The sequence below is a fragment of the Nyctereutes procyonoides genome, unplaced genomic scaffold, assembly GCF_905146905.1.
Source record: "Nyctereutes procyonoides isolate TBG_1078 unplaced genomic scaffold, NYPRO_anot_genome, whole genome shotgun sequence".
In the NCBI taxonomy this organism is placed as follows: Eukaryota; Metazoa; Chordata; class Mammalia; order Carnivora; family Canidae; genus Nyctereutes; species Nyctereutes procyonoides.
In genome coordinates this window covers 3135027-3159855 of record NW_026575157.1, presented here as the reverse complement: position 1 = coordinate 3159855, position 24829 = coordinate 3135027, and the positions used below count along the sequence as shown (strand labels likewise).

The 24829-nt window shown below is 38.2% G+C and overlaps 1 long non-coding RNA gene across 2 annotated transcripts in view; it reads right to left on the bottom strand.

Moving 5' to 3' along the window:
* Positions 1-921: 921 nt before the first annotated feature.
* The window catches only part of LOC129502322 (uncharacterized), a 43650-nt gene continuing 19742 nt past the window's right edge, over positions 922-24829 (bottom strand). For both annotated transcript variants that reach the window (XR_008662937.1, XR_008662936.1), the window contains exons 3-4: positions 1903-1978; positions 922-1064 (exon numbers count right to left, since the gene is read on the bottom strand). This is a non-coding gene — a long non-coding RNA (uncharacterized LOC129502322). The remainder of the gene's footprint in view (positions 1065-1902; positions 1979-24829) is intronic.

The window sequence follows — 24829 nt, the reverse complement described above, 5'->3', positions numbered from 1 at the left end:
GCATTCTTTCTTAAGCCATCATGGTCCATTTATCCTAAGGGACACGCCCACCCTTCATTGCTCTCTATTCTGAGGGGGAAAAAGCACCACAGTAACAAAGTGGAGAGAAAGAAGGGCCAGAAAAGTCAGCTCTAACTCCAGCCTCCTGCTCCACCATCTCCACAGGCATCATACAATTCCTCTGCCTCACCCTGTTTTTACCCCTGCCATTTGCTTTCTCTTCCAGAAATGGCTGGAAACCCTTATGTAGCCAAAGTCAGGACTAACCTCATGGACACGTGACCTGAGCAGTCTCACGGGCTCTACATGAGAAGGACCTCAAAGGCACTTTATGCTCTGCTATTGCCACCCTGAAATTCTTCATAATTCTTTATCAAAAGACCCCTCATTTTCATTTTGTGCTGGATCCCATAGACTGGACTTGTAACTCCATTCTCTTAAAAAATTAGGCATTAAAACCACACAAGTTCCATGTCAGTACAGCACTTATCTCTTTGAGGTGTGTACCATCCCAGGCATTATCACAACAGAGCACCAAAGTTTAAATACTGATTGACCTTCAAGTCTACTGTCTTTCCTCTGGGAGGTAGGGGACGTGGAAAAAGGATTTCTTTGGTTCCCTCACAGGCTTGAGGGAGCAAGAATTCCCAAACAATGCCCGCCACGAAGCTTGGTCTTCCCATCAGTCACAGTCCACTGACACACTGACACAGTCCAAACTGTTTCTGGAATCTATCAAACATCCTCCTGAGGAAACATACCAGGGGGCTAATTAGACAAAAGTGACTGAGGAATAATTATGTCACTATACTTACACAAGTAATAGCTTATTTCAGTGGGTCTCAAAATCTGGTGCTTTGAACCTGCAGCATCAGCAGCACCTGGGAATTTGTCAGAAATATACCATCTCAAACCCACTGATGGTGGTGGGGCCCAGCACCCTGAGTTTTAATAATCTTATGCAGGTGATCCTGACAGCATTGAGAACCATTGGTTAATGAGACTTGGAGGAACCACTATCTTCTGGTTGCATCAATTATAATAAATGTCTTCCATCGTTCAACCTACAAGAAAAAAAGTTAACACTTCCTCATTCATTCATTTACTTTAATCATAACTGCTTTATGCCTATGCTAAATACACTCACATGGATGCGTGCATGTCGGTGTGTACATGTGCACACCCGCATGTTTATTTAAACCCCACAAGTGGGATCCCTGGGTGGCGCAGCGGTTTGGCGCCTGCCTTTGGCCCAGGGCGCGATCCTGGAGACCCGGGATCGAATCCCACATCGGGCTCCCGGTGCATGGAGCCTGCTTCTCCCTCTGCCTGTGTCTCTGCCTCTCTCTCTCTCTCTGTGACTATCGTAAATAAAAAAAAAAAAAAAAAAAAAAAAAACCCACAAGTGAGTCAGGCACTGCAGTGGATATAAGGATAATGGTTTGTGCCACAAAAGGGCTTATAATCCAATGCAGAGGAAGATAAGAAGCAAATTCAGAAACAAGCAGCTCTGCCCAGAATGCCAGATGAGAAGTATGAGAAAGTGCAGCGTGCATCTGGCCAAGGGAGAGATTCCACAAAGCTTGTTGGAGCAGGGTTAGGGGATATTTAATGAATGCACAGTGCGGCTAGAACTGTGATGTGTCGTAAATGGGGAAAAGAATCTTCCAGGCACAGGAAGATCATAAAGACATGAAGTGGAAAAGAAGAGCATGTTACCAGATGAGCATGTAATTCTGTGTTGGAATGCAGATTTTGCAAAAAGGATTAATCCGAGAATAAGTCACAATAGTGTGGGATCGACTTTGGGAGGGAGGGCCCTGAGTTTGAGGCAGAGTTCTGGCTTCTCCTGGAAGTGAGAACAGAAGCCCCGAGGCCTGTGATAGAGGCGGGTAGCACAACCTTCTCAAATTCTTGCTCTGTTGGCCACATCTCCATCGTGGGATCCCAGGGCAAAGCAGGTGAAGTCTCTGAGATTCTGTTTTAACAAAGAGAAAAATATATTTGTCCTTTTATTTCACAGGTAAAATGAGAGGGGCAGAAATTGTTATTAGAGCCATTTGGAGACAGAGCTATGTCTCCAGGCCCACCCCTGGGAAACTAGATGTTTCTTCATGGTTGTTGCCAGCCAGTGCACAGGACATTGTTTGTAAATTGCCTTTTTATTCTTTCACATCAGAATCCTTCATGGGGATGGTTTGGAGCCCCCTCCCTTTTTTTTTTTTTTTTCTTAAAGTTAAGAGTAATTTGTAGTTTGGAAAGTTTCCTGAGCAAGGCTATGTTTAAGTTTCCACTTTTAGATACCAGACTTCCAGCTCATCTCTCCCCACCCTCATCTCCCGCAGCCACAGGCCTCTTTTAATTCCAGGAGAAAGCCAGTCTGAGACAACATGATGGGCCCTGGGGCAAGGGAGGACTACTGTTTAACTACCTTCCTAGCTGTTTCTGACAGTTTCCCACGCTCACTCTTCCTGACTTTTCTAAAGCAACAAAGAAATGTGGGCAAGTAAATTACAAAAAGCTGAACAGTCAATTAAAAAATATGTGTGTGCTTAGAAAAAATTCATTCCTTGTGAATGCTAGTTCTTAAGGGCAAAGACCATCTATGGTTAATTCTGTGTAACACTTAAATGACACAAAGTAATTCGATGCTTTGAGGGCCTCATTTTAGAAGTAATACAAAAATAGCTGGGGGAATGTAAATTAGTACTACTTCTATGGACACCAAGTTGGCAATATCCATTAAAACTTAAAATACATGTACAAAGTGAGCTGAAAGTCATACTTCTAGGATGGTATCTTGCAGATAGATTCAAATAGGCAACCTGGTTATCCAATAAAATATTGTTTGTATTAACAATTTTTTAAAGATTAGCGATGACTAAAATGACCATGAATAGAGAAGTGGTCAGATAAAGTATCACCATAAGACACTTGGCCACTGGAACAAAGAATGGGGCAGCACTCTATGCACTAAGATGGAGGAAGCTCTAATATACCATTTTTGACAAAAGGGGAAGGCAGCACACTGAGATGGGTATATTACCATAAAAAAATCAGAAGGGACGCCTGGGTGGCTCAGCGGTTAAGCATCTGCCTTCCAGCTCAGGGCATGATCCTGGAGTCAGGGAATTGAGTCTCACATAGGGCTCCCTGCATGGAGCCTGCTTTTCCAAACTCTGCCTATGTCTCTGCCTCTCTCTGTGTCTCTCATGAATAAATAAAATCTTTTTAAAAAATCAGAAGAAAACATTTAAATATATTTGTATGCTTATACAAAAAGTATACCCAAAAATATAGTACAAAAGAAACATAACATTGGTAACTTCCAAGGGAAAGGAACTTGGGGACTATGATGTGGGAGAGTTTTCATTCCATACTTTTTTGTTCTTTTGCATTTACAGCTGCATGGATGTATCATCATTTTTTTTAAATGAGATAAAATAAGAATCCTAAACAAGTTTAAATACTAAGTAACTAAATTATTAGCCTGAAAAATAGAGATTCCAATTTTTCTTGAAATAATCATTCTAAAATGCTATCAACTTTGAAGCTCCTTTTCTTAAAAGCTCAATGAAACTTCTCCACTCTTAAAAAAAAAAAAAAGTGGTTTTGTTTGTTTGTTTATCCTGCTAAGAAAAAGAGAATGAACAAGTAGGTTTCTTCACCCTTAATCCAAAGAGACAAAACCAAAGATATGAGCCCAAAGAGGAAAAAGTCACAGGAACAGAGATCATGAAAAAGAAAGACAATATGTGAAAAAGTATGAAATGGGAAGCTACATTAAGCCAAGGGTTTATTCTGATGTCCATTTCAGAAAAAGATGTCATCAGATTTAGTAAACTATATGCCACACAAAAATGCATAAAATAATCCATAATCCATAAAATAAACCAATCGTTCAATCAAAAGTAACCACTCTATAAATGCAGTTTTGTAATGAAACCAAATAGAAAGTTATTGCATGTGACCTCATAAAAAAAAACCATGCAATGAAATGAATAACTGAGTCAATAATAGCCTTATAGTAATTAGAATAACTTCACACAGCTATTATTTATATCTTTAAACGTAGGCAGGAGTTGCAACAACAAAATATAATTGAGTAAAAGCCATTGTACAAGGTACCAAAACAATAGCATCCAGACAAATAGCCCTAGGAGGATCTGTTTGAGTTAAGGATGGATTTCAGATCATCTGAAGAAAGGAAAGACTGCATATTCTTCAAGCTATCCTCCATAGATATTACTCTTCTCGGATGGCATTTGCTTCATACTAAGTGGCTATGAATTTAATGTTATACTTCCTGACAAGTGCCTGGAGATATTCTCCAGTGCTGCTGTAGGACAGAATGATGGATTTTAATCATCAGCAAAGCTAGAACTGAATTAACATCTTTTAACAAAAGCTGAAGACCCTTCCAGTCCCCTGCGTAGAAGTGAGTCTATGAGAAGGTCAAGATTGCCCTTAAGAGCATCATAGGCCAATTCCAACATATGCATTAATGGTGGATTGATACTCAAAATGTGACCAATGTTTAGTATTTTTATCTGTAAAAGATAAAGACATGTATTATCAAAAGTCCATCTTAGTCATTTTTTAAAGCCAGAAAAGCACTAGAGGACATTTAAATTTGAACAAATGGCTTCATGGTAAAAGACTAAAAATAAACTGGTTACAAAATGCATGTCTCGATAACTAAATCAGTGACTTGCAGTACATGGGTGTAAGCAAAAAAACAGTTAAATGTTAAAGGATGCTTAAATAAGAAAGCTGATTTGGCTTTATTTTATCTGAAGTTATTCTTTCTGGCAGTGTATCAGTTAGAATAACTGATTCAGCCTCATTTAACAGAACAACCAAAATTAACAGTGGCTGAAACAAGAGAATTTCTTTTTCTCTCATATGAAAGAAATATAAAGCTAAGCAATTCAAGGCTGGTACAGTGATTCCATAGTCAACAGGCTCCCAGATTCTTCCTTTTTCCTTAACATCTTAGCCAACATAGGGAGGACATTTTCATCTTCAAGGTCACCTGCGGAGTCCAAAATGGGGGCTGCAATTGAAGAAGGAGGACAAGTGACACAACTCCTAACTGAATGTGAGGAAATACAACTAAAAACAAAATCTCCCAATCCAGAAATCCTCTCCACAAAGACAGTAGAGAAAAAACAATTTTATTACTAATGATCATTAAATTAGAAAGTGATACATATCACAGGGAATCTCATAAGAGATTGCAAAGGCAGAGAGAAATCTCACTCTTCAGCAACATAGTCAAGGCAAATCCAATACAGTGCATACATGTTCTCAAGATAGACAATAACTAGTCCTTAAGTCATAAGAATTAACAGCACCACTTTATTTCACATAGTTCATCCTAAATTTACCTGGCAATTGAAGTGTCCATCGGTGTTAGTTAATTGACAAAGAAAAAACAAACTTCTCATATTTCCATGACAGGAGGTAGTTTTACAACTGGGAGCCAGGTCAGCTAAAGTTAGGCACCTGCCCTCCTGTGGAAACTTGGAAATAGGGTGCTATCTTCCTTGGATGTTTACATGGAAAGGAGATGATTCCTGAGTTCTTGAGAAAGGCATTCCTCAGATGAAAAGCTGACAAAAGGCCTATGCAGTTTTCATAAGAATTTATATGCAGTTCAAAGAGAAGAGAAAGCACTTCTAATTATAAATTTCTAAAGAAAATGCTCTAAGAAAAAGAAGGGGAGGAAAATCTCTTCCCTTGTTTTCAACAGAGAGAATTAAACCTCTTACTTTTAATTTGTATTTGTTCTTATATGTGTCAATAGATGTGAAGGGATGATCTAATCTACAAGAGCAACAAAAATTTCAGAACATCTAAGAACTATCTTAAAAAATGAACAAAAGCTAAAGGTAGAAAAATCTAAAACACTCTGAAGAATGCAAAAGAAGAACTGATCAAAAGGAAAGGCATACTTTGTTTCAGTATGAGAAAAAACTCATCATAAAGATGTCAATTACTCATAAGTTTTCTTATCCTTTCAATACAATAATAACTTTGTTTTAACTAGCCAAGATAATGGTGAAGTACATTTTCAAAAAATGAATAGGGAAAAACAGCCAGGAAAACTAACAATGAAGAGCAATGCACGAGGACTGTAACTTCTGGGTATTGAAATATATTTTAAAGTCTTTTTTTTATTTTTTTTTATTTATTTACAATAGTCATACAGAGAGAGAGAGAGAGAGGCAGAGACACAGGCAGAGGGAGAAGCAGGCTCCATGCACCGGGAGCCTGACGTGGGATTCGATCCCGGGTCTCCAGGATCGCGCCCTGGGCCAAAGGCAGGCGCCAAACCGCTGCGCCACCCAGGGATCCCCTATATTTTAAAGTCTTAACAGGTACAGTAGTGTTGTCTGACCCATGAATAAACAGATCAAGTCACAGAATAAAAAGTCTAAAAATAGACCAAAATGCATAAGAGGATTAAGGATAACAATTCAGATTAGTAGGGGAAAAGATAACCTATTTAATATATACTGTTAGGACAAGTGGGTAGCCATCTGAGGGGTAAATTAACGTAAAACTCAAATTTTACAATGTACACCAGAAAAAATTCTTAATGAATCAAAAGATGAAATAAAAAAATAAAACCATAAATGTACTAGGAGAAAAAAACAAGGAGAGATCTCTCTGATGATGACTAAAACATCCAGAAGTTTTAAAAGAAAAACAAATTGATAAATTTAACCACATAACCAAAACTGCTATGTGGGAAAACAAATCAGAGAATCAAAAATAGAAAGTCTATAAGCAAAATCAAAACAAATGACAAATTGGTAAAGATATACGAAATGTGGATAAAGACCTAATATTCCTAAAATATAAAGTGTGTTTCAACAAATAAGAAAAAAGCAATACGGGGGCACCTGAGGGTTCAGTGGTTGAGCGTCTGCCTTTGGCTCAGGTCGTGATCCCAGGGTCCTGGGATCAAGTCCTGTATCAGTTTCCCTGTGGGGAGCCTGCTTCTCCCTCTGCCTAAGCCTCTGCCTCTCTCTGTGTGTCTCTCATGAATAAATAAAATCTTTTTAAAAAAGTAATAAAAATGGATAAAGGATATAGATAATTCACCAAAAAGGAAATGTAAATAGGTCTCATATACATGAAAATGATGTGTAATATCCCTCATAATATAAGGAATGCGGATTAAAACTGTCATTTTTATCTCTTGGATGGATTTAAAAACCAAAAGTTTGATAATGCACAATGTTGATTAAACTGTGGAAAAACTGGCAGTTTGGTGAGGCTATAACTTGGTACAACCCCTAATGTAATGTACCTGGACAACACATACAGGAATAACAAATTCATAACATATTCTTGGAATTAACAATTCCAACTTTTTTATTCTACAGAAATACCTGCACATTTGTAAAGTGGCATATGTACATAGTTACTCACTGATGTACTTTTTGTAACAGCATAAAATTGGAAACAATCCAAAACAATATTATGCAGCTATAAAAAGGAGGAAGCTATTTATGTACTCTTAGATAATTACCTGCAAAACATATTAATAAATATGAAAAACAGATGTAGAACAACTTATATAGTATGCTGCCTGCCATTTATGTAAAAAGGGAATAGAATAACATTTGTACTTATTTATATATTATAAAGTTATTTCTCTCCCTCCCCCCTCCTCCACAAAAATGCCATAAAAAATTCAAGATTAATGAAATAAATGTGGTTACCTTATTGGAAGGAGGGTGCCAACTGGGACAACGGAGGATGCCATAGGAAGGAGACTTCTCAGTGCACAGAATTTTATAGGTATTTTTTATAGGTATTTTAATCAAGCAGATCTATTTTTTTCAAAGTTTTATTTAAATTCTAGTTAGTTAACATACAGTGCATGTTATTATTTTTAAAATAACAAACATTTTAAAGCAGGAACTCTACTAAGCACATGCAAAGTAGGCCACAATTAAGCCTGCTTTGAGTCAAAGCCAAAAAAAAAAAAGTAAATTAAAATCATAAATGTCTATATTTTTCTAAAATATTTCTATACCTAATCATGTAGAAGACCAGTAGTAGAAACCCTAGGTCTAAAGCCTTTTTATTGAATGTTTACCTGGGAAGCTCAGATTTATAGCGCGTCACGAAGGGATCAGGCATGTGCTCTAGATATTTCCATTTAGTTAATATATTTTTAATTTAGTAAAGGGGATGTCCTTTTACAAAATGTAATAAATACTTTCTCAATTCAGCCAGATGGAATTACATTGCTAAAACAGATTTTAAAAAGAAAAAAAAGGGCAGCCCAGGTGGCTCAGCAGTTTAGTGCTGCCTTCAGCCCAGGACGTGATCCTGGAGACCAGGATCGAGTCCCACGTCGGGCTCCCTGCATGGAGCCTGCTTCTCCCTCTGCCTGTGTCTCTGCCTCTCTCTCTCTCTCTCTCTCTCTGTATTCTCATGAATAAATAAATAAAACCAAAAAAGAAAAAAATTAATTGGTTAGGATTCGATCACTCCTATTTAGAGTCTTCACAAGGTATCTCCTTGGAGATTTTTTAATTATGTATACAATATGAGGGAGCATATATGACACCCTTCTGGAAAGCCCTCAGCATCTATAAATTTATGGCAATTGGCTTAATTATTATATTTGATAAAAGAAAGCCTTCTAAGAATTCAGTTTCTATAGCCTCACTCACATAATTTGTACTTCAGGTAACTATTTCACAGAATTTGCCCAGACTGCTAAATCTGATCATCTTGCCACATAATTTTTTTTAGAACTGAGTTTCTGTTTTTTGTGTCATTGTAAAGCTTCACACAAAAAAATGTGAAGCCAGGGGTGCCTGGGTGGTTCAGTCAGCGAAGAGTCTGCCTTTGGCTCAGGTCATGATCTTGGGGTCCTGGGACCAAGCCCCAAGTCAGGCTCACTGCTAAGCATGGAATCTGCTTGTTCCTCTCTCTCTCCCTCTGCCCCTCCACCAGCTTGTGCACATGTGCTCACTCTCTCTCTCTCTCTCTCAAATAAATAAATAATATCTTTAAAGAAAAAGGAGAATGTGAAGGCAGTAGTGTGCCTATGCCTAGGGCAAGCAGGTTGATGTGGTTTAAAAATAAATTAGGGAAAGCTACGAAGAAGCAAGTTATCTCTGTTTTAGGAAGCATTGGCCTTCCTTAGTTAGAAAATAAACTAAAGGGCAATAGACCTATACAGGGTGGGTAAAGGTCTCCAAGGAATGAAAAAGTAACTTTTCTTTTTCAAGCAAAGTTTATTGTTCAAGGAAAGAGCAGGTAGCAAAGCTATCACTTGGGGGAAAATGAATCTTTTCACGTAAAGAATCCAGAGTCTTCTGGGAGAGAAGGTATCCGTAGTCCAACTCTGCACCCAGAACCTGAAGGTGGGAAAATTGAGCCAACACAGGGTGGTCCTGGAGGCAGTTACCTGGCTGAGGACCTGGGGTGAAATGCCGGGAAGTTTGTTGGAGGAAAAGGAAGTGTGCGTTTGAGCACAGTGTGCAGCTGGTAAACCTGGCCTTAGCAGTTGTGTTTGGAAAACAACCACTTAAGCATGTGAGTAGCACAAAGAAAACTGTCAACCAACTGTATCATCGGTCTCAGATGCTGTTTGGAAATTCTGGTTTTGAAAATATGACCAACCTGGCTGGAGTCCTTCAACAACTGGGTGGGTCCTTAACAAGGAGGTTCTCGGCTTCTGTTGATAGGCAATTGGGTACTGAAGATGCTAAGTGAACTTATAAGAGGATGTAGCCACCTGCCCCCTAGTTTTGAGGCAGCAATGTGAGTTTGAAAATATCCTATGTGAACTTCTGAAATGTTTTTTACATTAGCTCACTAACATCGACTCACTCAGCTGACCATGCTTCTTTGTTTCCCAGGTAGTGACAAAGGGTCAAACTCAATGGCTTCAGGTATAAGGCTTGTAAAACAATTGTGTCATAGAAGAAGCAAGGCAAACTGAAGGGTACATCTCCCTTCCAAGGACTCAAAACTCATTGCTTTTAAAAAATGTGAGCTGATTAAGCCAAAGGAAAAAACATATCATTAAGTCTATAGGCTGAATTCAACATCTCAGCTAACACTTTGATACTCTACAACTCACTTACCTAGAACCTGTTTTAATTCATTCAAATGTGTTTCTGCTCTTTCCAGGTCACTAAGAAAGACTTAAAGGATCCTATAAAGCAGAGTCAACACTTCATTGAGTGACAACTCAGCTCCAAGTTCTAGATCCTAAAGACCCAGAGATGACTAAGACAAGTCCATTCCTCAAGGAAATCCCAGTCATAGTTTGATATTGTCAACTTCATTTGTTCAGTTTCCTATCTCCTTCAATCATCAGGAATTCTTCTCTGTAACATTACTGGATAAACCCAATTTTATTTTCTTTAAAGCCAATTTTGCTGTAATATTTAAAAGACTTATTTCTTTTATAGTAAACACTAGCAACCCATTCATCCTATTGCCTGCTCCTGCCTACTCACATCTTACCCTCTTTGTTCTTCCAACAGTCACTGAAGCCCCAGGACACCCACAAACCCAGATTTCTTTCTTTCTTTCTTTCTTTCTTTCTTTCTTTCTTTCTTTCTTTCTTTCTTTCTTTCTTTTTTTTTTTAAGATTTTATTTATTCATTCATGAGAGACACACACACAGAAAGAGGCAGAGACACAGGCAAAGGGAGAAGCAGGCTCCATGCAGGGAGCCCGACGTGGGACTCGATCCCGGGTCTCCAGGATCAGGCCCTGGGCTGAAACTGCTGAGCCACCTGGGCTGCCCACAAACCCAGATTTCAACTGAGTTCTGCTGGCCTGGAATTCTGCTTAATGTTCTTGATCTTTTGCTTTGTGAGTCTCTTAAAATGGACCTGAATCTTTGGACACCAAACCCATTAAACCCAGACCTAGTTTCCTGGACTCTGAACCTTGTATTCTCTCGTGTTAAAAAGCAAAATTCTACCGAGTAATTTAAAGATCAAATTCACTTTATTTAATGATTCATGAGTGGGGCAGCATCCTGTTTTAGCAGATAGCAAGGAGCTCCAAGGAGCTGGACAAAACGGAAGACTCCTAGAGGCAGAAGGAGGCAGAGCAAGGAAGTTACTCTGGCAGAGTGGATTGTCTCAGGCAGTTACCTCCCTTTGGAGGAAGGCAAGTGTCTGTCTATCAGGCAGATTACCTCACTAGTCCTGACCAGATCATTCCAGATGGACTAGTTAAAGATTACATTCCTGAGAGAGGCTGCAACTGCAGTTAGGTTAAGTAGTAAGTCTTGGTTTGCAGACATGGGGCTTAGTACAAGTGACTCCATTTGGGGCCTATAGTCTCTTTATTTAACCCCAGTTTGGTATCACATTTTGACTTTGGTTTCCTTTCTATAAGCAGAGTGCCCTTCAAACCTTTCCTGCCCATGAACAGATGTTTCTATACTAAGATGCAATCTCCTTTTTGCACTCTTAGCTACTCAAGCTCACAGTTTGTTTCTCAGCCTGCCCCAACCTCTTATTACTCATAATTCCCCAGATGCTTTTGAAAGTATCTTTCTATAAAGCTGCCTTTAGAAAGGCAAAAAAAATTTAGAGTGCAAAAATAAAATAGTAAAAGATGTAACTCATACACTAGAGACCTCATCTTTAGAGAAAACTTCATATCCAATAAAAATGGTAACACATCAATAGGAAGACTTTGGCTGAAGAAAAAAAAGCCATTCATTCATGTATCTGGCTTATTTGCCCCTACTCTGTTCCCCTATTAGTCTTAAAATTATTTGTCTTTCTTTTATTAAAGAAAATATCCATATAATTATACAATTATGTGGTAGACTATTTTTGGCCACTTACCTGATTCTTGCCCAAGAAGTGTTGATCTCTTTCCTTTAAAGATTTATTTCCCATTTGGTTTCCACTCCAAGTTTTTAATTTTAATTAATGAAATCCATCCCCATTCTTATAGCCACAAGGACTTTTCTAACCTGTAGATTCAGCTGCACCAATAAAGATACTTCTTTTCTTTCTTACCCATTTATATCTTACTAACCCCCAACGGGCACAGTGATTAAGGCTCACTAGACATTTCCTTTAGGAATAATTTTTTTAAAAAACCTAAATAACCTAGAATTACATAACTGTACACCTGAAACAAATATAACACTGTATGCTAACATTAAACATTAAGTAATATAACACTGCATGTTAAAATTTTAAAATTTGGGGGGCACCTGGGTGGCTCAGCAGTTGAGCATCTGCCTTTGACTCAAGGCATGATCCCAAAGTCCCAGGATCGAATCCCCCATTGGGCTCCCTGCATGGAACCTGCTTCTCCCTCTGCCTGTGTCTCTGCCTCTCTCTGTTTGTCTCTCATGAATAAACTTATTAAAAATTTTTTAATTTTTTAAAATAAAATAAAAACAGTTATCTTTAAAAAAAATCATAAATAAGAGGTGCCTGGGTGGCTCAGTTGGTTAAACATCTGACTCTTGATTTCAGCTCAGATAATGATTTCAGGGTTGTGAGATCAAGTCCAGCATGAGGCTGGGCTTCCCCTACTCCCTCTCTTAAAAAAAACCCAAAAAACAAAACCCACACATAAAAAAATAATAATAAAACACCATATACTTCTAAATCTGCTTTCTAAATACACATTAAGTTTTAGGGGCAGGAGCGGTGAAAAAGAAGCCAAATTCAAAATTATTCCCACTCATCTTGAGTTAACAGATTTTCACAAAATTAACCTTTGGTGAAATTCTAGAATTACAACACTTTGTAAATATGGGATGAAGGCCACACTCAGATGTCAGTCTTGTAAGCCTTGCTTGATTTTGACTTGATTGATATACCATGCCTTTAATAATAATAGTCTCTTTTGATTGTTTCAAACTGCTATATTTCTTACAATCATAATCTTTTTTTTAATTGAAACTTTTTTCTTTCTTTCTTTCTTTCTTTCTTTCTTTCTTTCTTTCTTTTTTTTTTTTTTTTTTAGGATAGGGAGGGCCAGAGAGATAGGAAAATAGAGAATCTTAAGCAGAGTCCACACTCAGGATGGAGACTGACTCAGGGCTTATTCTCACAAACCTGAGATCATGACCTGAGCCAAAACCAAGATTAGGCACTCAATGAACTGAGCCACTGAGATGCCCTAAAATCTCAATTCATTTTGATAATAAGCAAATATAAATAGTATAGGAATGAATATTGCTAGAAGTCCAGGAAATTTCGGTTTTCCCCCAAATCATGACCACCCCCATCCCCAAGTCAGTTTTTAACATACTTACAACCATTTTTATATGATGATTTGATCCCAAGGCAGAGGGGAAAACCTATTCAAAACTTCATGGGGGAATTTTTTTATGTGAATTCCTATAGGGAAACACATTTAGAGTTCCAGTTGGGATTGTACCAAATACATCATAGTCCCAGAGTTATGAAACTGAACTCTGCTCTAGCATCAAGAAGAAAAGAGTGACAAGATGGGTTAGTATTGGCAATGGGGCCGGGAGCCGGGAGATGGCAGGTATGTGCAGGACTTGGTATGAGTGGCCACAGGATTTTGTCAGCTAGAATAAGGAAGTCCCGGACAACAGGAAAAGAAGGGAACTCCATGGCAGCCACAAAACAGAAACTGCACATAAAGGATATTTATAAAATGCATTTTCGTAAGCAAGAGAATATATGCTTTATTCAACCTTAAGAACTTTTTATGAAATATTTGGGAACTTTTCTAAGAAGAAAACTAATCAACCAATATTCCTAGAAACTGCCTTATAGCCTGGCATCACGGGAATTTGCCTGGCTTTTTATGGCTGCCACCCAAAACTGTTAACTACTCAATAGAGTGTAAGCTAAAATTAAATTACTTTTCTTCATTGTTTATGTATTTCTGCTGAACGAGGATATTTTAGCAATGATTTTACATTCATTAGGAGGATAGAATGTCACAGCAAGTCAATCATAGTCATAATGCAAATACCAAGACATTCCTGTATATTTTCCCACAATCTACTCTGTTCAGTTGGAATAAAATATGGGATCTCTAGTGACATACACTATAAATAGACCTAAATGCACTTTTTCTCTCAATGCGAATACACATAACAGAAACTTGTGAATTGTATTCAATAGCTTCCAAAGAACCCCATCTTTCTAGCTAGAAAAGCAAATTTTTCAGAATTAAATTTAAAGCTGTTTTTTATAACTAAAAACTGAAAACTATTCTTCTAGAAATAACCAAGGGAAAATACATAGTTCATGTTAGAAGCTTGAACAGACACAGTAGTGTTTAGAGAAATAGATCTGTGATTATGAATCTTTTTAGAATTGCTACCTACAATCCACAATTACACTTTTTATTTTATGATAATATTTCATTATAGTATTTCATCAATAGAGCATTTTGCAACCACTCCCATAGTTGTTACAGTTAATTGTGTTTGGATACCAGTTTAAGAATATAACTATGTATGCAGGCATATAACAAAACCAAGGTTGTTATCAGGTAGCCAGTGATTTCTTCAGTAATCCCAGGCATGCTTAACTCTCTCCATTAGAATTATAATATGTTCAACCACACTACCCAGTTCCTCCTACAGCAGGCTCTCACTTAGGATGGGAAAAGAAGGTAGAGGAAATTAAGTCTGAGCATATCATAAAGGAGAAATTTTTCCATAGGTTTGGAGTGCATTGCAAAACAGTTGTCAATATTTGTACAGAAAAGGAAAATTTTTACACAAAAAAGGAGGAACAGGTATTAGACCCTGCTACCATTTCTTTGCCATATTTTTGCAAAGCTGGTGAGTCTTCTCCTCCTCTGTAATGTGGCCATGAGGGGTTAGAACATATGCTTCTTTGAAATAGTTAAGAAATTTATGTATTTACAAAGTATTTCACAAGCCCACAAACAATCACAAAAGAGGATGATTTATTAAAGAAGTTGAAGGTGCTTTGGATGCATAGTAGAGAAACCCAACCTAAAGTAGTAGAAGAGAAGGGTCAGAGAGATTTTACTGGGGGCTCTATAGGGGCTTGGATCCTGAGGGATGCCTTTGGTCCAGGGCATGATCCTGGAGTCCCGGGATCGAGTCCCACGTCAGGTTCCCTGCATGGAGCCTGCTTCTCCCTCTGCCTGTGTCTCTGCCTCTCTCTTTCTCTGTGTCTCTCATGAATAAATAAATAAAATCTTTAAAGAAAATTTAAAAATAAAAAAGAAAAAGAAAGAAAAAGAAAAAGAAAAAATAAAGCAGTGGAGTGTCATACCAGAAGACTGGTAGTGTCAGACCCCAATAGTAGAGAAAGACATGGATGGAATTGACATGCATTTAAGCAGCAGACTTAGTAAGATGTGGTGAAAATTGGGATGAGTTTGAAGGAGGAGAGAGGCAGGGAGGGACATGGAGATAGAGGGAAATAGTGCTCAACAGAGAGACTAATGATCAGAGGAAAGCCAGGTACAGACAGAGAAAAGCAGGTGTTGACAAGGATCATATACACCAAGTATTCTCTGAGGTGTTCCCTTTTGAGCACAGACAAGATTTGCAGGGATAGATCTTAGATGAAAGATAACAGTACAGAGCTATCTCTGGGTTGGATTTGATCACTTAGCCAAAAGAGCTCTTTGAAAAATGGACTCTGGAATTTAATCAAAATTACACCCTTCCCAGTTGTAGTTTTTTCTATTTAGGTTTTTTAAGTATAGGGTGTGTGTGTGTGTGTGTTTGTGTATGTGTGTGTGTGTGTGTGTGTTTATATACTCAAGACTTTATGTGGCCAGGAAATAAATTACATAGAAACATTTTTGATAATTCTAGTGCTATTCAAGATGAATATCTTTACTTAAAATATTAAAAACAATATTGAGTAGCAGGCTCTTGCTCAGGATTTGATTAACTTGAGAAGTAAATAAATACAAGGGGTGCCTGGGTGGTTCAGTTGGTTAAGTGTCTCCCCTTGGCTCAGGTCATGATCTCAGGGTCCTGGGATTGAGCCCACCTCGGGCTCCCTGCTCATCAAGGAGTTTGTTTCTCCCTTTCTCTCTGCTCCTCCCCTCTGCTCTTGCTCTCTCTCTAAAAAAAAAATAAAAAAAAAAAATCTAAAAGAAGAAAAAGAAAAGTAAATACAAAATGAAATATGTAGGTTAATTCCTATCCCAATCAAAATATTTACTTTCTGGGGTGCTTGGCTGGCTTAGTCAGAGGAGCATGTGACTCCTGATCTCAGGGTGGTGAGTTCAAAAAACTTCAAAATATTACTTTCTTTTTATTACATCAGGGGAGCATCCAAGGAAAGATTTTAGCCTCCATGGCTAAAGTTCATGGAGGCTTTTCTTCAAGATTCTAAATTCACAGGTGCCTGGGTGGCTCAGTGGTTTAGTGTCTGCCTTTGGCTCAGGTCATGATTCTGGGGTCCTGGGATCAAGTCCCACATCAAGTCCCCACAGGGAGCCTGCCTCTCCCTCTGCCTGTCTGTGTATCTCATGAATAAATTAAAATCTTAAAAAAGCTTTCTGCCCCAGGACGCTGCTGAGTAAGCATCATTAAAGTCTCCCCTCCCACCACCGTCAGGTCTAAGTCAGAGTCTCCCAAAGAGCCTGAGCAGCTGCGGAAGCTCTTCATCAAAGGTTTGAGCTTCGAAACAACCGATGAGAGTCTGAGGAGCCATTGTGAGCACTGGGGGATGCTTACGGACTGTGTAGTAATGAGAGACCCCAACACCAAGTGCTCCAGAGGCTTTGGGTTCATCAGGTGCCACCGTGGAGGAGGTGGACGCAGCCATGAACTCAAGGCCACACAAGGTGGATGGAAGAGTCGTGGAACCAAAGAGGGCTGTCTCCGAGAAGATTCTTAAAGACCTGGTGCTCACTTAACTGTGAAAAGGATTTTTGTTGGTGGCATTAAAGAAGACCCTGAAGAACATCAGCTGAGAGATTATTTTGAACAGTATGGGAAAATTGAAGTGATGGAGATCATGACTGACTGAGGCAGTGGCAAAAAGAGAGGTTTTGCTTTTGTGACCTTTGACAACCATGACTCTGTAGACAAGATTGTCATTCAAAAATACCATACTGTGAATGGCCACAACTGTGAAGTAAGGAAAGCCCTATCGAAGCAAGAGACGGCTGCTAGTGCTTGTCCAGCCAGAGGCCAAAGTGGTTCTGGAAACTTTGGTGGTGGTCGTGGAGGTGGTTTTGGTGGGAATGACAACTTTGGTCGTGGAGGGAACTCCAGTGGTCGAGGTGGCTTCGGTGGCAATCGAGGTGGTGGTGGATACAGTGGCAGTGGGGTTGGCTATAATGGATTTGGTAATGATGGAAGCAACTTCGGAGGTGGCGGAAGCTATAATGATTTTGGCAATTACAACAATCAATCCTCAAATTTTGGACCCATGAAAGGAGGAAATTTTGGAGGCAGAAGCTCTGGCCCCTATGGTGGTGGAGGCCAATACTTTGCCAAACCATGAAACCAAGGTGGCTACAGTGGTTCCAGCAGCAGCAGCTATGGCAGTGGCAGAAGGTTTTAATTACTGCCAGGAAACAAAGCTTAGCAGGAGAGGAGAGCCAGAGAAGTGACAGGAAGCTACAGGTTACAAGAGATTTGTGAACACAGCCAAGCACAGTGGTGGCAGGGCCTAGCTGCTACAAAGAAGACATGTTTTAGACAATACTCATGTGTATGGGCAAAAAACTCGAGGACTGTATTTGTGACTAATTGTGTAACAGGTTATTTTAGCTTTCTGTTCTGTGGAAAGTGTAAAGCATTCCAACAAAGGGTTTTAATGTAGATTTTTTTTTTTTGCACCCATGCTGTTGATTGCTAAATGTAATAGTCTGATCATGATGCTGAATAAATGTGTCTTTTAAAAAATAAATAAATAAAATAAAGTCTTAAAAAAAATTCTAAATTCACCAAGTCTCATATCTTTTCACCTATAATTGATACTTGCCTTTGTAATGTTCCTCTCTCCCTCTCTTCTTCTACCCTACCCTCCTCTTCTCTCTTAAAAAAAGCAGGGCGGAAGGCTTCTAAATATGCTAAGGTTTGCCAACTAGATCACTGGGGCTTTGAAGCTGTCAGTGAACAGTTTTGCTAAAAAAAATATTGACCACTTTCTGTTCCACTAGAAAAGATGCCCACTCCACTGGATACCTGTCTGTCATCAAGTTCCAGGCTCAAACCTACTGCTTTTTATTCTTCTAGAATAAATGAAAGAGATAGTAAATGAGAAACTTGGGCCCATACCGAGGTATAAGGAGAGAGAAGGAGGCTGAATATCTTCTCGCCATTCTCAGAGGTATCTTAATAGGCTAATGTACAAAATTCTATTCTGCCACAGGGACAAGCTAACTGGGACAGTAGTTAGAGCTAATTAAGCAATCAAATTTAAATAGAGTGGTAATTCTCACTTGTGTGCTCTCTCTTGGTCTCTCTCTCTCTCCTTTTTTTTTTTCTTTTAACCCCTTATCTCTTTCTATCCTACATCCCATTTTTCATTAAAAATAAAACCCCCTAACCCATCATGTTAAATCATGAAAACAACATCAGAAAAACCCAAACAGAGGGACCTTCCACAGAATACCCAGCCAGTACCCTTAAAACTGTCAGGGTCATAAAGAAGGTGGGGGCGGGGAGGTGGCCTGTCAAGGTCATGAAAAATAAGGAAAAACAGAAAATGTCCAGACCAGAGAGACCAAGAGGTATGACAACTAATGCAATGTTGTCTCATGGATGGGATCCTGGAAGGAAAAAAAAAAAGTATTTATTTAGTGGAAAAACTAGCAAAATCCAAATAAAGTCTGGACCAATGTTGATTTTTTTTGTTTTAAAAAATATGCCATGGCAATGCAAAATGTTAACATCAGAGGTACTGGCTAAGGGTTCACTAGAAAATGCACTTATTTTGTTAGTCTACACATATTCCAAAATAAAAATTTCATTTAAAAAAAATAAAACCTTCATTTCATCTTCTTTCCCCAGTAGTGATAACACCCAAACATAAATAATATTTTAAATTATACAATGTGCTCATTTCTGATTTACATGATTTAATTTAATACTCAAAGCAACTGCCTGCATGGCCAGGATTGGTATTATGCTCCCCACTTTACACGTGAGGAAACTAAAGCTTTAGGGGCTGTAACTTGCTCATAGTTCAATGTGTTAGTTAGGGAGCAAACTGTTTTTGCAAGGAGACTTCAAAAATACAGTGGCTCAAAAACAATTTTTTTTAATGGAGGTATAGTTGTCATATAATGTATAAGTTTAGAATGTACATGCTGATTTGATACATTTTTATAATTTTTATATTGCAATATGATTACCATGATAGCATTAGTTAACACCTCTTCAAAAAAAATCATTGAGTTATTTATTTCTCTCTCATGTCACCATTCAGAGATAGCATGGAATTGTCCAAGGACCTAAGCTCCTTCTGTCTTGTTACTCTCTCGAGTTTTGCCCTTAGCAGGTGAATGCAGGCTCACTAATACTGCATTCCAGGTCAGAGGAAGAAGAAAAGATGAAAGGGACACACAGATAACCTCTTCTTGAATATTGTATGAACTGTATAGGCACATTATACAGAATTGCCCACATCATTTTTACCTGCAACCCACTGGCCAAAACTTACAGGAAGACTGAGTAATGGAGTCTAGCAGGGAGGCGATACCTGAACACCAAGCACTAAACAGAAGAAAATGAGAAGAAATTATGGGGACAATTAACAGAATCTACCATGAAGGCCAGGCTCCCAAAAGTGGAAGTGGGTCTTTAATCTAGGTTTTCTGTTTTTGAGTTTGGCATTATTCCTGTTGATTGCTGAATACACATTTGTATTCTCTATTCACCTCTATATAAAAGGAAAACAACTAATGAATTCAATTAATGCTTTGTTTTACCTTTTAATATATTTTTTATAACTAAATTTACCACTTAGTAAAATTATTGACTTATTAGTCATTTCCTTCTGGGTCATACTTTTTTTTTTTAAGATTTTATTTATTTATTTGACAGAGAGAGTGAGAAAGCACAAACAAGGGGAGTGGCAGACATAGGGAGAGGGAGAAGCAGGCTCCCCTCTGAGCAGGGAGCCCAATGAAGGGCTCTATCTCAAGACCCTGGGATCATGACCTGAGCTAAAGGCAGACACTTAACCACCTGAGCCCACCCAGGTGCTCACATTCTCTCTCTTTTTTTTTTAAGATTTTATCTATTTTGGGAGAGACAGAGCACGGTACTATGGGGGGTGGTGGAGAGAGACAGAGAGAGAGAGAGAGAGAGAGAGAATCTCAAGCAGACACTGTACTGAATGCAAAGCCTGACATGGGGTTTGACCCCATGACCCTGAGATCATTACCTGAGCCAAAATCAAGAGCCAGACATTCAAATGACTAAGCCACTCAGGTGAACCTGGGTCACATTCTTGTAATGTTTATGTGTTTTGTGACATCAATTTAAATGTATGTGTATGCTCTGGATTACATATCCAAGGTAGTACTGTCGTTTACTTATCTCTTAAAGCTAGAGGAAGACCATAGAATAGATAGATGGCTGACGAGAACTCCATTATTCTGTGCTGCATGGCCCATTTTGCCAGTCACCATGTGACCTCAGAAAAATTATCTATCTGATCTTTTATGTCCAGGATCAAATCTTGGTTTTGCAAAACCTAAAGACTGTATGTGATTTAGAGACCTACTTTAAGAAAAATACACAACTATAATCCAAAATTAAGTATGAAAATACTTTATAGTGAGAAATGAAATCATAACTAAAAAAAAATTTAAAGCTGACAAATATCACAAAATCCTGATAATAAGATATTTTTATGCTGCCTCACATACTGTTATAATATTTTTCCTCCTACATTTTCAGCTGCATACTCTTGGACAATCTTTTCATATGATGACAATTTTGTAATATTCTTTAAAGGGAACAAAAATTGATTTATTGAAATGTTTTTCTCTTGATAGTTGGCATCCACTTTTAAAAAGGAACTTCAAAAAAATAAAAATAAAAAAATAAAAAATAAATAAAAAGGAACTTTACATTTAATTGTACTTACTGTTTGCATTGGTTTTGCCTTACAAACACAGCAACTAAAATAAATTCTGTTTTGTGGGTTTCCCATCAAAAAGGAAGAAAAATAAAAAAAGAAGTAAGGAAGAAAAATGATGTGCTTACAATTATATGTACCATATTATTAAGTATATGTACCATATTATCAAGTATATTCCTGACCATAAGGAATCTCCACTTTGACTAGGCTTCAAAAACAACTGAATCCTCTCTGCTTACATTTTTTTTCTTTTGCAATTTTTGTATTTTTACTGGGTTTCCAATTTTGTTAAGACATTTTTAGAGCAGTTTAAGATTACAACAAAATTGAGAGGAAGAGACAGATATTTACCATTATCCCCACCCCCACACATACAGAGCTTCCCTCATTACCAATAGCACTCATCAGAATGCTACATTCTTCGTTTTATTTCAAGGATGAATCTACATTGCCACATTATAATCACCCAAAGACCACAGTTTATTTTAGGGTTCACTCTTGGTGGTGTACATTTTATGGGTTTGGACAAATGTATAACGACATCTATCCATCATTATAATATACAAAGTATTTTCGCTGCCCTAAAATTCCTCTGTGCAGTCTTATTAATCACCTCCACTATACCTCCCCCCAGCAAACCCCTGGCAACCACTGATCTTTTTACTTTTTGCCTTTTCCAGAATGTCATACAGTTGGAATCATATAGTATATAGCCTTTGAGATTGGTTTCTTTCACTTAGTAATACCATTCAAGTTTCCCTCATGTCTTTTCATGGTCTGTTTACAATCTCACACTCTGATGACTAGAAAACATACCCCCAAACTAGCTTCTGATACCCTTCATTTCAAGTCTTCTCTCTTCTCTACTGTCCACAGAGCCAAGGGCTATCAGAATTGGAGACTGAGTGGGAGAAGGGCACTAGAGGGCATGTCTGGAAAGCTACTCCCACCCTGGAAGAGCTAACAGGAACTTATCCATTCAGGAAAATAACCTAAAAACCCCTAAATATAGTCCACTACACCTCATCTAAATGAAGCCTCAACTCAACCTCCCTCAGCCAGCTGCCAAAAATGGTTCAAGGTCACCCAACAGGAAGTGACACATGATGGAGAAATCAGAAAGGAAAAAGACAGCAGTAATCTGGACTGTGGTTCCTCTTGTAAAGTTTACTGAAATACATGAATATGGAATCATATTCTTAGGGCCCTTCCTAGTGCCTTGGAAGGAGCCCGTGCTAGTGAAGTGCCCTACAGCTTAAGCTTTTACTTGTTTCACAATAAACCTGCCTTCCTTTTTGCACACGTAAAATAGAGATCTTACTGCCTACCTTATTGAAAGGACTGAGTATGAAAATGACAGGCTCCTGGGACAGGAAATGCATGTACACTTGACACCAGAATTATGGAGAATTTGCCTCCAAACCTATCCTCTCAGTGTATGCGAAGGGATTATCTTTCTGGCTTACTTCCATCTGAGTTTGCTTTCTTTTCCTTTTATCCTCACTTTTACATATAATTCTGGCATCTACTTCACCGACTTTGCTTATATATTTTTTTTTCTCTCATGTTTTATTTCCTGTTTTTTTCTATGCTCCATCATTTCCCCCTCCAGCCATTCTTGTCCCCCTCAGCTCACAACTCCTGTCATTTGTGTCCACTTATATAGCTGGAGAGCTGCTCCTTTAGCTTTTTCTAAGCTGCTTTCCATATCTTTAAAACCTACAGATGCTCGGATAGTCATCAATCTAGAAGAGACAGGCAGCCATGTGATGCCCGACTTTCCAGATGGGGTTTCAGGGTGACCCTGTCTGATCACCAGGCTCGACTTATGAAATACAATCACTGATGAAATTCATGGCAGGCAAACTCCCTGCACGATGTGGGGCAACAGCATGATGGATGGGCCTATGATGATTGATAGCTCTTCTCTTACCCTTAGTCTATGAATTTTGGTTCATGAATTTCCTCCAGCGGGGACTGAGTTGTCCCAGAGATAAGATAACGACACTCAGCCAGGAGCTGGGCTCTGGGCTTATTACTTGCTTAAGGATAACACCCTCATTACTCAGTAAAGCAAATTATTACTGACAAGGTAAGGTTTTAGTCCCTTTTAGTGGTTTTTACATTAAACAGACAGCCTGGCATATGGATCAAGATTCCCAGCACTGTAAAAAAAATTCTCTTCTAAAGGATGGACAAAACAGGGAATTTAAATAAAAGGGAAGATTTATATATATAGGAGCTTAATAATCCTCCTTGTCATCTGTTCATTCTTTTTGGGAAATTACTATTACAGCTCACTATAATCTTAATCCTTCATAGTTTCTTTTTTTTAATACATGACCCTTTTTTTAGTATTAGGAAATGAATCAGAAGTCTGAATACAAAAAAAAATTGGGTGACTTTAATATGCCTGCTAACGTTATCTCATTAATCCTCATGGTGCTTCTGAAAGATGTATGCAATATATTTTTATCTCCATTTTAAACAGAATGTGAAACCTAGATATCCCAAAGCTCTTTAACATACTTCAGATCACAGAGGGGCTCAGTAATATAGTCAGAAATAAAAGCCAGCTTTTCTTACAGAAGGTCTCTGACAATTAATCAGAATCACAGCAAGTCTGCTCTTTCTTTAATGACTAGAAATTTCATCTGAAGCTGAATGCTGATTTAGCCATGAGTAAAGTCATCACAGCTGGTAATTTTATATCTTTAGGAGATGTTCAGTCTAAAAACCTGTAACATAACATGTAGCCTTTGCTTAGATTTGGTACACCACAGCAAAGATATCTACTAAAAATATTCTTATAAAGAAAATCTTATTCTCTCTTACTTCATTTATAAAATTCAGAAGTTATTCTCCTGGAAAACAGAATCCATAGACAGAATCCACAGACTGTAATTGAAAAAGTGGCAATGCAGAGTCAAGATTTGTAAGAAAACAGTCAAGTACCTTGGAAATTGGGACTCAGTTACCTCCCCAAGATTCTGGTTTCTGTTCCTGAAACTAACACAACCAAGCATGAGCAATAATAATGGCCATGTCTACAGGGAGCTGATGTGGCAAAAATCACCTCCTATATCCCCACTGTTTCCCTTAGCCTAATGAACAAGGTATTTAATGCATAATGATCACCTACAAAGGGAAAGATATATGAATAATTGATGATATTCAAATACACCACTATTACTCTGACCCATTGTATTTCTACCGGCAGATGACCCTAATGTTCCTGGAGTACTTCAAGTCCTTTCCATTACCTATCACTTTTCCAACCAAGAGATCTCTTCCATTAACCTTCCACAAAGCATTTCCCATTTCTATAATTCCAAGGTTTTACACTTGGATTTCCATATCATGTTACTTTCATTGAACAAATAACAACTAATTCAATGGTGATTCAATTTTATTGAGCATAATAATCACCTGTGATGCAATATTAAACATTCTCAGGCCTTCAGCAATTCTGATACAGATAGGAGGGCAGGACTCAGCAATTAAATGAGAACCCCAAGGGATTTTGATATAGGCATTCCAAGGACCACTCTTAGAAAAAACAAACAAACAAACAAAAAAACAAAGAAAAAACAAAAACAAAAGCAACCTTCACCTTTCTATAATGATCCTATTCCATGAATAAAGAAATGGAGATTCAGAAAAGTTTCTCACCCAAGACAATGTATTCATTCATTCAATCAGTCATTTAGTCAACAAATACTGTGGATACAGATGCTCAGACTCTATTGGTTTATGCAGAATTAGAGCCT